The sequence below is a fragment of the Silene latifolia genome, chromosome 7 (assembly GCF_048544455.1).
Source record: "Silene latifolia isolate original U9 population chromosome 7, ASM4854445v1, whole genome shotgun sequence".
Taxonomy (NCBI): domain Eukaryota; kingdom Viridiplantae; phylum Streptophyta; class Magnoliopsida; order Caryophyllales; family Caryophyllaceae; genus Silene; species Silene latifolia.
The window spans coordinates 56,593,034-56,604,423 of NC_133532.1; the positions used below are offsets into that span (position 1 = coordinate 56,593,034).

The 11,390-nt window shown below is 40.9% G+C and overlaps 1 non-coding gene across 1 annotated transcript; it reads left to right on the forward strand.

Annotated features, from left to right (window-relative positions):
- The first annotated feature begins 2,446 nt into the window (after nucleotides 1-2,446).
- Nucleotides 2,447-2,553, forward strand: LOC141593478 (small nucleolar RNA R71). Its single transcript, XR_012521558.1, has one exon. It is a non-coding gene; the product is annotated as a small nucleolar RNA R71 (small nucleolar RNA).
- The last annotated feature ends 8,837 nt before the right edge of the window (nucleotides 2,554-11,390 follow it).

Here is an 11,390-nt window from a genome sequence, read left to right on the forward strand (position 1 = left end):
CGATTCCATCCGTACAAAGTGCATATCTCTTATCAACCTTCTATTCTCCTTCAAATCTTGTTTTCTTCATTGTGGGGGCACTACTAAGGCACGGATAGCCTAGGCAATTGCCATCCCCACACTAAGCGAAAGCACTACACATCAATTTGAGATTGTTAGTCCCTCCCTCACTTCTCTCAAACATGACAAATATCTTGATCAAAGCAAATAAAAATCCAAAGATGACAAAAATGCAATACAAGAATTGAAATGCGAGTTAGGGAGTTAGAAATATTTACAAATGGTGGTTTAGGGAGGACTCCACCAAACTCTCATTCTTGATGAGATGTCAAGGGGGCATGTCCAAGGTGTTGTTGATGTTGCTCAACACCTTGAAAAAGTAATCGAAAGCTTGTTCATTATTATGGTAGAGGTCTTCAATAGACCTTGGCCCATGTTGTCGGTCTTGATCGATGGCATTACCAATGTAGGGATTAAAAATCCCTTCAAATTCGTCGTCCCAAAGACCACAAACTTCATTAAGTTGTTCATTGAAAATCTCTTGATTTGATGGAGACAATTCTCCCAAATTCTTCTCTTGGCCAATAAGGCCATCCTCTTCTTCTTTGGTTGATTTTGACGAGCTTTGCAAGCTCTCCTTGTCACAATTCACTTGCTCTTTGAATGGAGCATCTTCAGTTTTTTTCTTCCATTGGAGTTCCGATTTCTTCCTTTCATCCTTTCGGTATAATGATCTATCATAAAACATGGTTCATGCAAATGAGGAGCTCTCATAGTCTTGTCAAGATTAAAGGTTATGCTTTCATCTCCCACTTCTAGAGTGAGCTCACCATGTTTCACATCAATCACCGCACCTGCGGTGTGTAGGAAAGGTCTTCCTAGAATGATTGGAATGTTGGAATATTCCTCTATATCAACAATGACAAAGTCCACCGGGATGAAAAACTTCCCAATTCGTACGGGGACATCTTCCCATATCCCTAATGGTGTCTTTGTCGATCTATCGGCCATTTGGAGTGTGATGTTGGTGCATTTAAGCTCTCCCATCCCCAACCTTTTACTCACCGAGTACGGCATGACACTCACACTAGCCCCTAGATCACATAAGGCTTTGTTGATCGTTGTGTCGCCAATGGTACACGGTATTGAGAAGCTTCCCGGATCCTTTAGCTTTGGAGGTGAACTCCCTTGAAGTATTGCACTACTCACCTTAGTGAAGGCGATAGTCTCAAGCTTCCGGATCGACTTCTTCTTTGTGAGGATATCTTTCATGTACTTCGCATAGGCCGGCACGTGATTGATTAATTCCGTGAAAGGAATTGAGACTTCCAAATTCTTCACAATTTCCATGAACTTTGCAAGTTGATCATCAAATTTGGGCTTCGCTTGACGACTTGGAAAAGGAAGTCTAATCACAATGGGCTCCTTCTCCTTGACCTTGTCTTCATTTTTCTTTGAACTTTCTTCTTTTGATGATTCTCCATCTTTGGAGCTTTGCACAATTTCTTCCTTTTCACTAGCTTCCACAACTTCATCCTCAACTTGCTTCCTTGGTGCTTCATACCTTGTACCACTTCTCAAGTGAATGGCACTAACCGTTTCATGTCTAGAGGGATTACTTTGAGGTGGTAATTGCCCCTTTTGTCTTTGTGAGCTTGAAGATGCTAGTTGAGTCAATTGTGTTTCCAACATCTTGGTGTGAGCTAGGATGTTGTTGATGGTGGTTTCCTTTGCTTGGCTATCTTTTTGCATTTGAGTGAAAAATTCTTGTTGATTCTTTTGCATTTGGAGGACCGCTTTTTGGACATCAAAACCTTGGTCATTTTGGTGATTGTATGGATTTTGATTTTGGTAACCTTGGTTTTGATTGTAGAAGGGTCTTTGATTTTGGTTTCTCATGGGTGGTGGAGTGTATGTTGTTTGGGGCTTTTGAACATTTTGGCTTTTGTATGAGAGATTTGGATGGAATTTGGTGTTTTCATTGTAATAGTTGGAATAAGGGGTACCACTCTTGTATGCTTGGAAAGCATTCACTTGTTCATTTGTTCCCCTACATTCACCTTGGTCATGTCCCAAAGTTCCACAATTCTCACATATCCCACTTGGGATTGATGAGGATGCCGTCATGGCATTAACATGATGCTTTGGTGATTTTGAGACTTCTTCAAGTCTAGCCATAGCTTTTTCAAACTTCAAATTGATTGTGTCAATATGAGCACTAAGTTGAGCACCCAATTGAGTAACGGAGTCCACTTCATGCTTTCCTCCTCTAGTAGCCTTGCGAGGTCTACTATATTGTGAGTTATGGACCGCCATTTCCTCAATCTTGTTCCATGTTTGATTGTCATCAACTTCGGTGAACATTCCATTTGATCCCATGTTGAGAATGTTCCTTGAATCCTCATATAGACCATTCCAAAATTGTTGTACATAAAACCATTCGCTAAGTCCATGGTGAGGACATGAGCGACAAATTCCCTTGAACCGCTCCCAAGCTTCATACAAAGATTCTTCATCCCTTTGCTTAAAACCCGTAATTTGAGCTCTTAGCATGTTAGTCTTCTCCGGTGGGTAGGATTTTTTGTAGAAAGCTAGAGCCAACTTCTTCCAAGAATCTATTCCGAGGGTGACTTTGTCAAGGCCCTTCAACCATTGCTTCGCGGTGCCGATTAGAGAAAAAGGAAATAAGACCCATCTAATTTGGTCTTGAGTCACACCCGTTTGAGAGATTGCATCACAATAGTCGCAAAAGGTTTCCATATGAGAATGAGGGTCTTCACTAGGCATCCCTCCAAATTGGCTCCTTTCAACTAATTGGATGAAGGCGGATTTGGCAATAAAATTTCCGGTTAGATGTTGCGGTGTAGGAGTACCATTTGGTAGGTTCTCCTCGGTGGGTACGGAGTGTGATGAGAATTTAGGCATTGTAGGTTGATTTTGTGGGGTATTGTGTAATGGGTTCTCCTCTCCTTCTATTGCGAAAGGGTTGACGAACTCAATAGTTGGTTGAACAACTTCACTAATACCTCTTAAATTCCTCCTAACAATTCTCCTATTGTTCGTCAAGGTTCTTTCGATTTCACGGTCAAAAGGTAACAAATCACCTTGTGACCTTCTAGACATGCAAAATATCAAACAACTCGAAAACAATTAGAACAAACCTTGAGGAGTTTTACTTCCCCAAGGCGAAGAAAGACACAACTAATAACAATAAAAAGGAAATCTAAATCAAACAAACACCGTCCCCGGCAACGGTGCCATTTTTTATCGGTCCGTTTCGTGTTCACAATTAAAGGTGTGGTCGTTGGGTCACGTCCGAATCAAAACACAATTTATAGCTTCACAAACAACTCTACAATTAGTAAAGAGGCAAGTAAAGGTCGGATCCCAAGGGACGGGTATTGAAATGAGATTTCTATTGAAACTAGTGGTGTCTTGGGGGTGTCACAAATTGGGTTGATGTAGAAGGTCACTAACTAAAATAGCAATGAAAATAAACTAGCAAGATGAATTAAAAGGGGTGTAAACAATTGATTAAAAAGCACTAGGGTGTCATGGGATCATAGGGGAATCATGGGAATTGATCATACAAACATGTTTTCAAATTATAAGCAAGCAATTATTGTTGTGATGGATTGAGTTGGGTTATATCTTACAATACTAGGAAAGTTTGGGTCCCGGAGCCGAATCGATTAGATTGTACAACACCTACAAGTCGACTTAATCTTCCCTACTCAACAACATGCATGGTCTAATGAGACTCGAGTTGGGTTATGTCTTACAAGTCTCATTGAAAAGATAGAAGATGGTAGTAAATGCAAGGATTCATAGGCTTAGTATTTCATCAAATATAACATGTGCATGAGTTGAGATCAAAACAAGCAAGCAAATAAAACATGAAAGCATATTAATTTAAGCATGAATCATTCCCCATGTTGGTTTCCCCTAATCACCCATTAACCCTAGCTAATAGACTACTCACTCATTATCATGTTGATCATGCTAGCAAGGTTGTCAATCATACCAACAAAATGAAACATGATGAACAAATGAAAGTAATTAACAATAATTAAAAAGAGATTATGAGAATTATACCTACTAATGATTCCAATAATAAAGCAAAGATAAAAGAAGTACTTGAATGCTTGATTAAGAGGTTGTCAATCTCCCAATAATAACCCAAATAATCTTCAATTACCCAAAATAAAGGATGAACAAAAGAGAGATTAAGGAAATAAAACTTGTATTAGGACTTGATTAATTGTTGATTACAAAACTAAAGAGAGATTTGATTGGTATTAACTACTCTAATTGTTGATAAGAAGAACATGCTCTTCTAATTAGACTAATGGGGTATTTATAGTGGAAATTAGGGGGATGCATTAGGGTTAACTAAGGGCTAAACTAGTAATTACACTTTTTAGATTGAGCAGGGCTAAACTAGTAATTACACTTTTTAGTTTACCTTGCTTCATTAACCTTTTTAGAGTGTTGGAGTAAGTGTCCCCAAGATTTGTGAATTTCCTTGGTGGGGTACTTTTCTTGGATGGCTCGAGAAGGTTAACTTCGTCGGTCTTGCTAGTAGAGCCGTATGAACGACTTGTTGAACCTTGATATCCTCGACCTACCGTTTTGGAAAAGAGTCCTTTACGAATGTCATCTTCAATCCTTGTCCCTAGCACGGTCAAGTCCTTAAAAGTTTTGATATTTTGGTATCTCAAATGATTGGCATAGATGGGTTTGAGATTGTCCACAAACTTCTCCACAAGGGTAGCCTCATCCGGCCGTTCAACTAGTTGGGTGCTAGTCTTCCTCCACCTACTTAGGAAGTCGGTGAATCCTTCTTTGTAATTTTGGGTAAGAACCTCTAGAGTGCACATGTTGACTTGGATCTCGACATTATCCGCGTATTGTTTAGAAAACTCGATTGCGGCATCCTCCCAAGTAGCGACCTTCTTGTGATCTAAGGAGTAGAACCATTGCTTTAGGATAGTGTCAAGAGATGAAGGAAAGATCCTTAAGAACATCTCGGGTTTGATGCCTTTGATAGACATGTAATCCTTGAAGGCACGGATGTGGTTCAAAGGGTTCTCATGCCCCTTGAATTTAGGGATATCCGTCATATTGAAGTTAGTTGGCAATTTGGAATTGACGGCCTCATACTTGTGATGGTATCAAGCTATACCTCGCAAGTGCACGATTTTATCGTTGTACACTATTAAGGGTCGATCCCACAAGGAGCTAGGAAGACTACTAATCGTTTTAACTCTATGGTTTAGCTAAGTCGACAATAAAGGGAGAAGGTTATGCTAGAACTACTAACAACAAGGTAAAACAAACTAAATAAGTAATAGGAGAAAAAAAACAAGATAGAATAAATGGTTGTAAATCAAATATATTAAAAACCTAAGACTCGGTTCTTCCCAAACAATTCGTAATTCCACACAATCAAATCTCTAGGCTAATCACAAGGGTAGTAAGGTGAGGAGGTGACGACTCTAATTCGCCTAAGACCCCCCTCTCGGGTTCGAAATAGGACACTAGTACTACCCACCAACCTCCCTCTCGGGTTCGAAGGTCGGAATCCTTAACTCAATACCCAACTACCCCAAAAACATGCATTTTCCCAAGGTAGTCCGGTTATTTGCTAAGGTCATTAAGCCCCATCAATTCCCGGGTCATCCCACTCCCTCTCTCGAGGGTCGATTTCAAACGCTAGATTAGGGGTGTCCTACCCCGGTTCTCCCTTTCGGTCTCAACCAAGGTCAACAATAGGGTCAAATCTCGGGTATCCAAATCACAACCTAACCAACTCTCGTTGGTGGTCAAGGGTCGTAAGTCAACACTACCCAAAAGTCAACCCATAAACCATGTCATTCCTCTAACCTACCCTCACCAATTTCCCCAAATAATTAGCCTTTATGAAATTCAATTAGTGAAATTACTCATGTTGGGTCAAACCGAGCCCTAGTGGAGGACTACTCACTAATCATGGTCCTAATTGCAAAATAAACAATAAAGATGGAAACTTTGGTCACAAACATGGTGGGAGGATAAATTCTACTACTAAACATGCAACAATCCAACAATAGATGAAAAGAAAGACGATTTAATCTAATAACAAGGTTGATTAAACTAAAAGACACAATCTTTAACCAAATCAACTCAAAGATTAAGTCTTTGAGGACAACTATCCAAGGATGAACAAATGTAAGAGAAACAAAGGAGAGATGAACAATGAAAAGATGAACAATGGTGAAAATAACAACAACAAACAAACAACAACAATTTTAACATAAACAATCAAACAAACATGAAAGAAGAACAAAATGTAAACAAATGAAAATAGGGAGAGAATTAATACCAACACAATAGTGAAAGAGGAATTTGGATAGAAATAATAAAGAAGGAAATCCTTCAATCTTCTTACAAACCCAAATTCAATCACTAATTGATTGAAGAACTTCTCTAATTAAGGAAAGATTAACAAAGAGATTAACAAAGTTTTAAGCTTGAAAGGGTAAATATTCTGGATCTAGGGTTGTGTGTACAAAAGGGTTTAAGAGGGGGTATTTATAGGCTTGTCCAAGATTAGGAAGAAAAGAGGAAGAAAAGAAAGAAAAGCCCAAATTCTCGTCTTTCTTGTGTTTTTGTTTGCACCCGTTGCCGGTGCTCCTACCGGCAAAACCGTGCAAGGATTTAAAATGTCTGGCATCCGTGTTTTGCCGGTGGGAGCACCGGCAGCCGGTGCACCGGCAAAACACTTTCTTCAGGACTTCTTCTTCTTCTTAAGGGTGCGTAATACCGGTTGACCGGCTGCCGGTGCTCCTACCGCAGCGAGGTCAAGCTTGTTTTTCACCAAATTCTTCAATTAATTCCACTTGCTGTGCTTTACAGGTGGGCCGGTTGCCGGCCTGCCGGCAAAACACACTCTTCACCATTTCTTCCCCTCTTCTTCATGTAAAGGCAATGGGGTGCCTTTCTTGCCCCAATTTCTCTATACTTGGGTCGTTTCCTACAAAGGGATACACAAGGTAACAAGTATGGGCATTGGGCACAAAATGCAAGGAAAAACACCCGAAACCGACTCGATACGAGTCGGTATGCATAAAAGAAAGAGGGAATTAAGAGTAAGTTAATCGTATATCAAACCTCCCCACACTTAAACCTTACTCGTCCCCGAGTAAGTCCCAAAACCAAATGTACAAAGCATTATTATGATAGATATGGAGAGTGGATGCACAATATAAGCATCACTCAACTAAACTACTACTTAAGCCGATCGAGTATTAGCGCACTCAACGCCCCTTCAACTCACAATTTGACACCCATGAGGGGAGAGTGCCCTATTGCAAGGCAAGTTGGGTCTTGCTACAAAACTTTCGACACATTCACCATGAAAGCACGTAATCAACAAATAGAATGCATCTAACAAAATGATCCACTTTCCTCATCTAAGCGGCCGAATTTTTCAAATAACAAAACACGGTCTTGGTCGGGAGTACCGTCTCAGAAGTGCCAATCGAGGTGCCAACCCCCTAAATGTGACAAAAGCAACCCTTGTGTGACCAATGCTCAAGAAACAAATTCAAGAGCGGGGAAAGGGGAGAAAGGTCAAGTCCGCCGAGAATTACAAAACCGACACAAGATTCAACCAAAGGACCCATGACTAAGGGGACCAAGGCAACGACATCCTCACGGTTTTCACTCATCACTCAATGAAAGAACAAGGTGATTTTTGTGACAAAAAGTAACCAAAATCACTCAACTAACTCGACTAGCGAAAACGTGCCCGCAATCTAATGTGTAAAATCGTCCTATGTCCAATGAAATGCAAACAATGGGAAAATGCACAAAACATGAAGCAAGGGTTACAACGGGGCTAAGGAGAAGGTCGAAACGGGATTGGTGCAAGCACCATTTGGACATGTGGAGCTCAAATCAAGAATCATCGACACATCACATCCCATCTCTTATTGCAACACATGAGACACGTCTATGCCCTAACATAGCATTAATGACCAATACTATGCAAAAATTGCATAAACCCAACTCAAGTAGGAAAAATTTGATAAAACTCCTTTTATTTCAACAAATGGTAACGTCTACACCGTAACAACGACTCGGTTTCCCAAGCCATGCAAAAAATGTGCAAACCCGACTCATCTTTGGAAAAACATCAATTTGCCCCTTTTTATTTAGCAACGGCTTTTTCTACCCCTTTAAATGATGAGTAGGGGTGTTGCTTGCCTTTTTCTTTTTCTTGACAACAAACGAATATATACAACACAACTCATTTTTTTTATTTTTATGACTTTTTCACTTTTCTATTTTGTTTTTCATTTCTTTTCCAAAACCTCTTATTTATATATAATGCCAAATCATACCAAATTCCGACCCAAATGGATATGTATACTATCCATCACTATGCCCCAAATCACCTACTACAACACAACTACAAAAACCGACCAATTCTTGATTAAGGGAGGGTGGTTATGGGAATGTAGCTATTTTGGTGGGTTTGCCAAATGAAAAGGCTAAGCTCAAAGGGGGTGAATCAAAAAGGGAAACAATGTAGGGGAGAAAACAAGGCTATTTGGCTATGTGAGGTTCATATAAACTGATTTTTGCTTCATATCATATGCACAAAAATGTAATGCGATTTCATGATCTAAGGACGATGCGACACACTTATGCGTAATGATGTGACACGCCTCGCGAGGAGACCTACTCTCGAACCTAGATGAGGGCGGGGTATGAATGTACCCACCCTAGGAGGCTCTACCCTTACCTTTGAGTAGCTAAGTCGAGCCAAAGGTCTAGTCTACGGCCCTAGGTCTCACAAGATCGGTCCAAACTCATTGGTCAAGCCCTCCTTCCTCGGCTAACTAAGAGGCCACGGGTGCGAGTCACGAGGAGGGGAAAGGCACAATTGGGCACATTAGTTAATCATGGGGGTACTTGGTTCCCTTCCTTGACCATGTTCTTCCTTAAAAGCTTATTTACAAACTCAATGCCAAAAAGAAAGAATATGCAACAAATTTTTACATGTGAACAAATGCATGCGGAAATTTAAACAAACATGAAATGAAACGTGCAACAAATTGGCTAATCCTAGCAGCACATCAACACCAAAATTCCAAACGGTCTCCCAAGGAGACACCCAAAGCAACAAAATTCCCATTCTCCTTCAAAATATCCAAGATACCAAAAAGAAAGAATAGTAAAAGGAGCAAGAGATAGGAAGGATTATACCAAGCGGTCTTCTAGCTCCTTTTTGCCTCAAGTGGTCAATGTGCCATGCCAAAGGTTAGACAAAACATATATATACAATGCAAATTGTTTTGAATTTTTCAGAAATTTTTCAATTTTTAGGCATTTTATCTAATTTATAAACATTTACAATTATAAACAAATATTCACAAGAGTGATATTTCCCTCCCCACACTTGAGATGTACATTGTCCTCAATGGACAAAAGCATAGGGAGTGAATAAGAAAAAGAAAGGAACATATTTTTTGAATTTTTGATATTTCAAAGGGAAAATAACATATTTTTGGGTTTTTGATGTGAGAACTCCCTCCCCACACTTATTTATTTACATTACTTCCAAATGGAAATAAATGTGTGGAGGGAGTACAAATTAAAAGACATGTTTTTTTTTGTTTTTTTTAGGCCCTCCCCACACTTATTTATAGACATGGGAGGGCATATTAGTGAAATAAAGTAACATGTTTTTGGTGGTTTTTGTCATTTTTCAATTTTTAGTTGGTTTTTATTTTGAAAATGCAATGCATGCTCTATTCTATATGCAAATTGGAAATGACAATGCAAGTTATGCTAAGTGAATGCAATTACTAAATGTGACAATATATTACAAAATTGAAATCTAATGCAATCCTATATGATGCAACTAAATGAATTATCAACTAAATGCATGCGAAAAATTAAACGTGAAGGAGAGAATTTGGATAAAAGGGAGAGATCGTACTTGTCATTTGGATTGATTATGGGGAGCATACCAAAGGCTTTGGATTGAAAAGGGAGTAAAATAGGCCATCAACTCGGCCTCTCGGGACTAAGACCCCATCACATCATCATCATCTTCATCATTGTTATCTCCGGTAGTAAAGTCGGAGCTTTGAATCAAATCCTCGGGGTTGAAGGTGAAATTACCTCCACTACCGCCGACACCCGGGAAACCACCCGTGAAATCGCCACTCATATTCATCACGCCGCTATCTCCTCCCGTGAAACCACCACCGGATCGCGACGCACCCGCATCACTAGCAAAATAGGGCCGAACTCCCCCTAACCATTGGGCATCATGCCCCTCCGGTCGATGCTCGGGCCTAGGGGGAAAAACAGGGGCCGCAAAGTAATCCGGTTGGAGGTTAAGACCTCCATGGACTATACTCCCATCCTCTCTCGGGTAGTTCCCATCGGGCCAAGTGAAATAAGAGGAGTGAGGGTCCTCATAGCCCACGTAATTCCGTCGACAAAAATCATCGTAGATGGGATAAGTACCGGTAGCTTGATCATAATATATCCGGTCCAACTTTCTCCCCAAAATGTCCCTCTCACTAGCGGCTTTCGCCGTGGCAATGTCCATCCTCTCCATCCACTCGGTGAGAGATGGTGGTAAGGGAGGATAAGTAGGTTGACCCGAGGAGGAGGACTCCCCTTGTTGAAATTGCCAAGGTGGGGGTTGGTGAGTTTGCGGCATTTGGTATTGAAGGGAGGATGGGGTGTTCACTCGACGGTCTCGTGAATAAACACGAGTAGGATTAGGGGGAGGTTGGTCGGTGGGTGCCTCCGCTTGAATTGGGAGGAGGTAATCATCTTTATCTTGCTCAATCTTAACGGCGGTGACATTTGGAACCCGGATGGAGTTCTTGTGATTGATTTGCCAATATTCAAGGCCGTCGTCGGGGTTCTCTTTGAGCCACTCAAGCTTTGTAGTCAAGTAGTGCTTTGACAAGTAAGTGTCCCCGGTTATCCAATTCATCGTGGAAAGGTCAACTGGACGGTCCATGTTGCGGGCAATTCGGGTGATCATGCCACCCACATGTATCGGGGTTCTATGCCCCGGAGAACTTGCAATCTTGGATAGGTTAAGGGCTAGGTAATGAGCCACATTAATTCGGAAGGGGGTGGGTTTTGTGAACAAGTAGGAACCCAATATTTCAAGCTCGTGGGTCCTAAACACCCATGGCTCATCCACCGCAAGAACGGTGCACCCCATACATCTATGCCAAACCCGAATGACGGGATTGTGGCAACTTGTCGCGGGCCTTTTCACCCCAACTTGATCATCAAGGCCCGAAATCGCCTTCCATACACGGGAATAGTGAAAGTCAGCGGGTGGGGTATGCGACGTCGCATTTTCC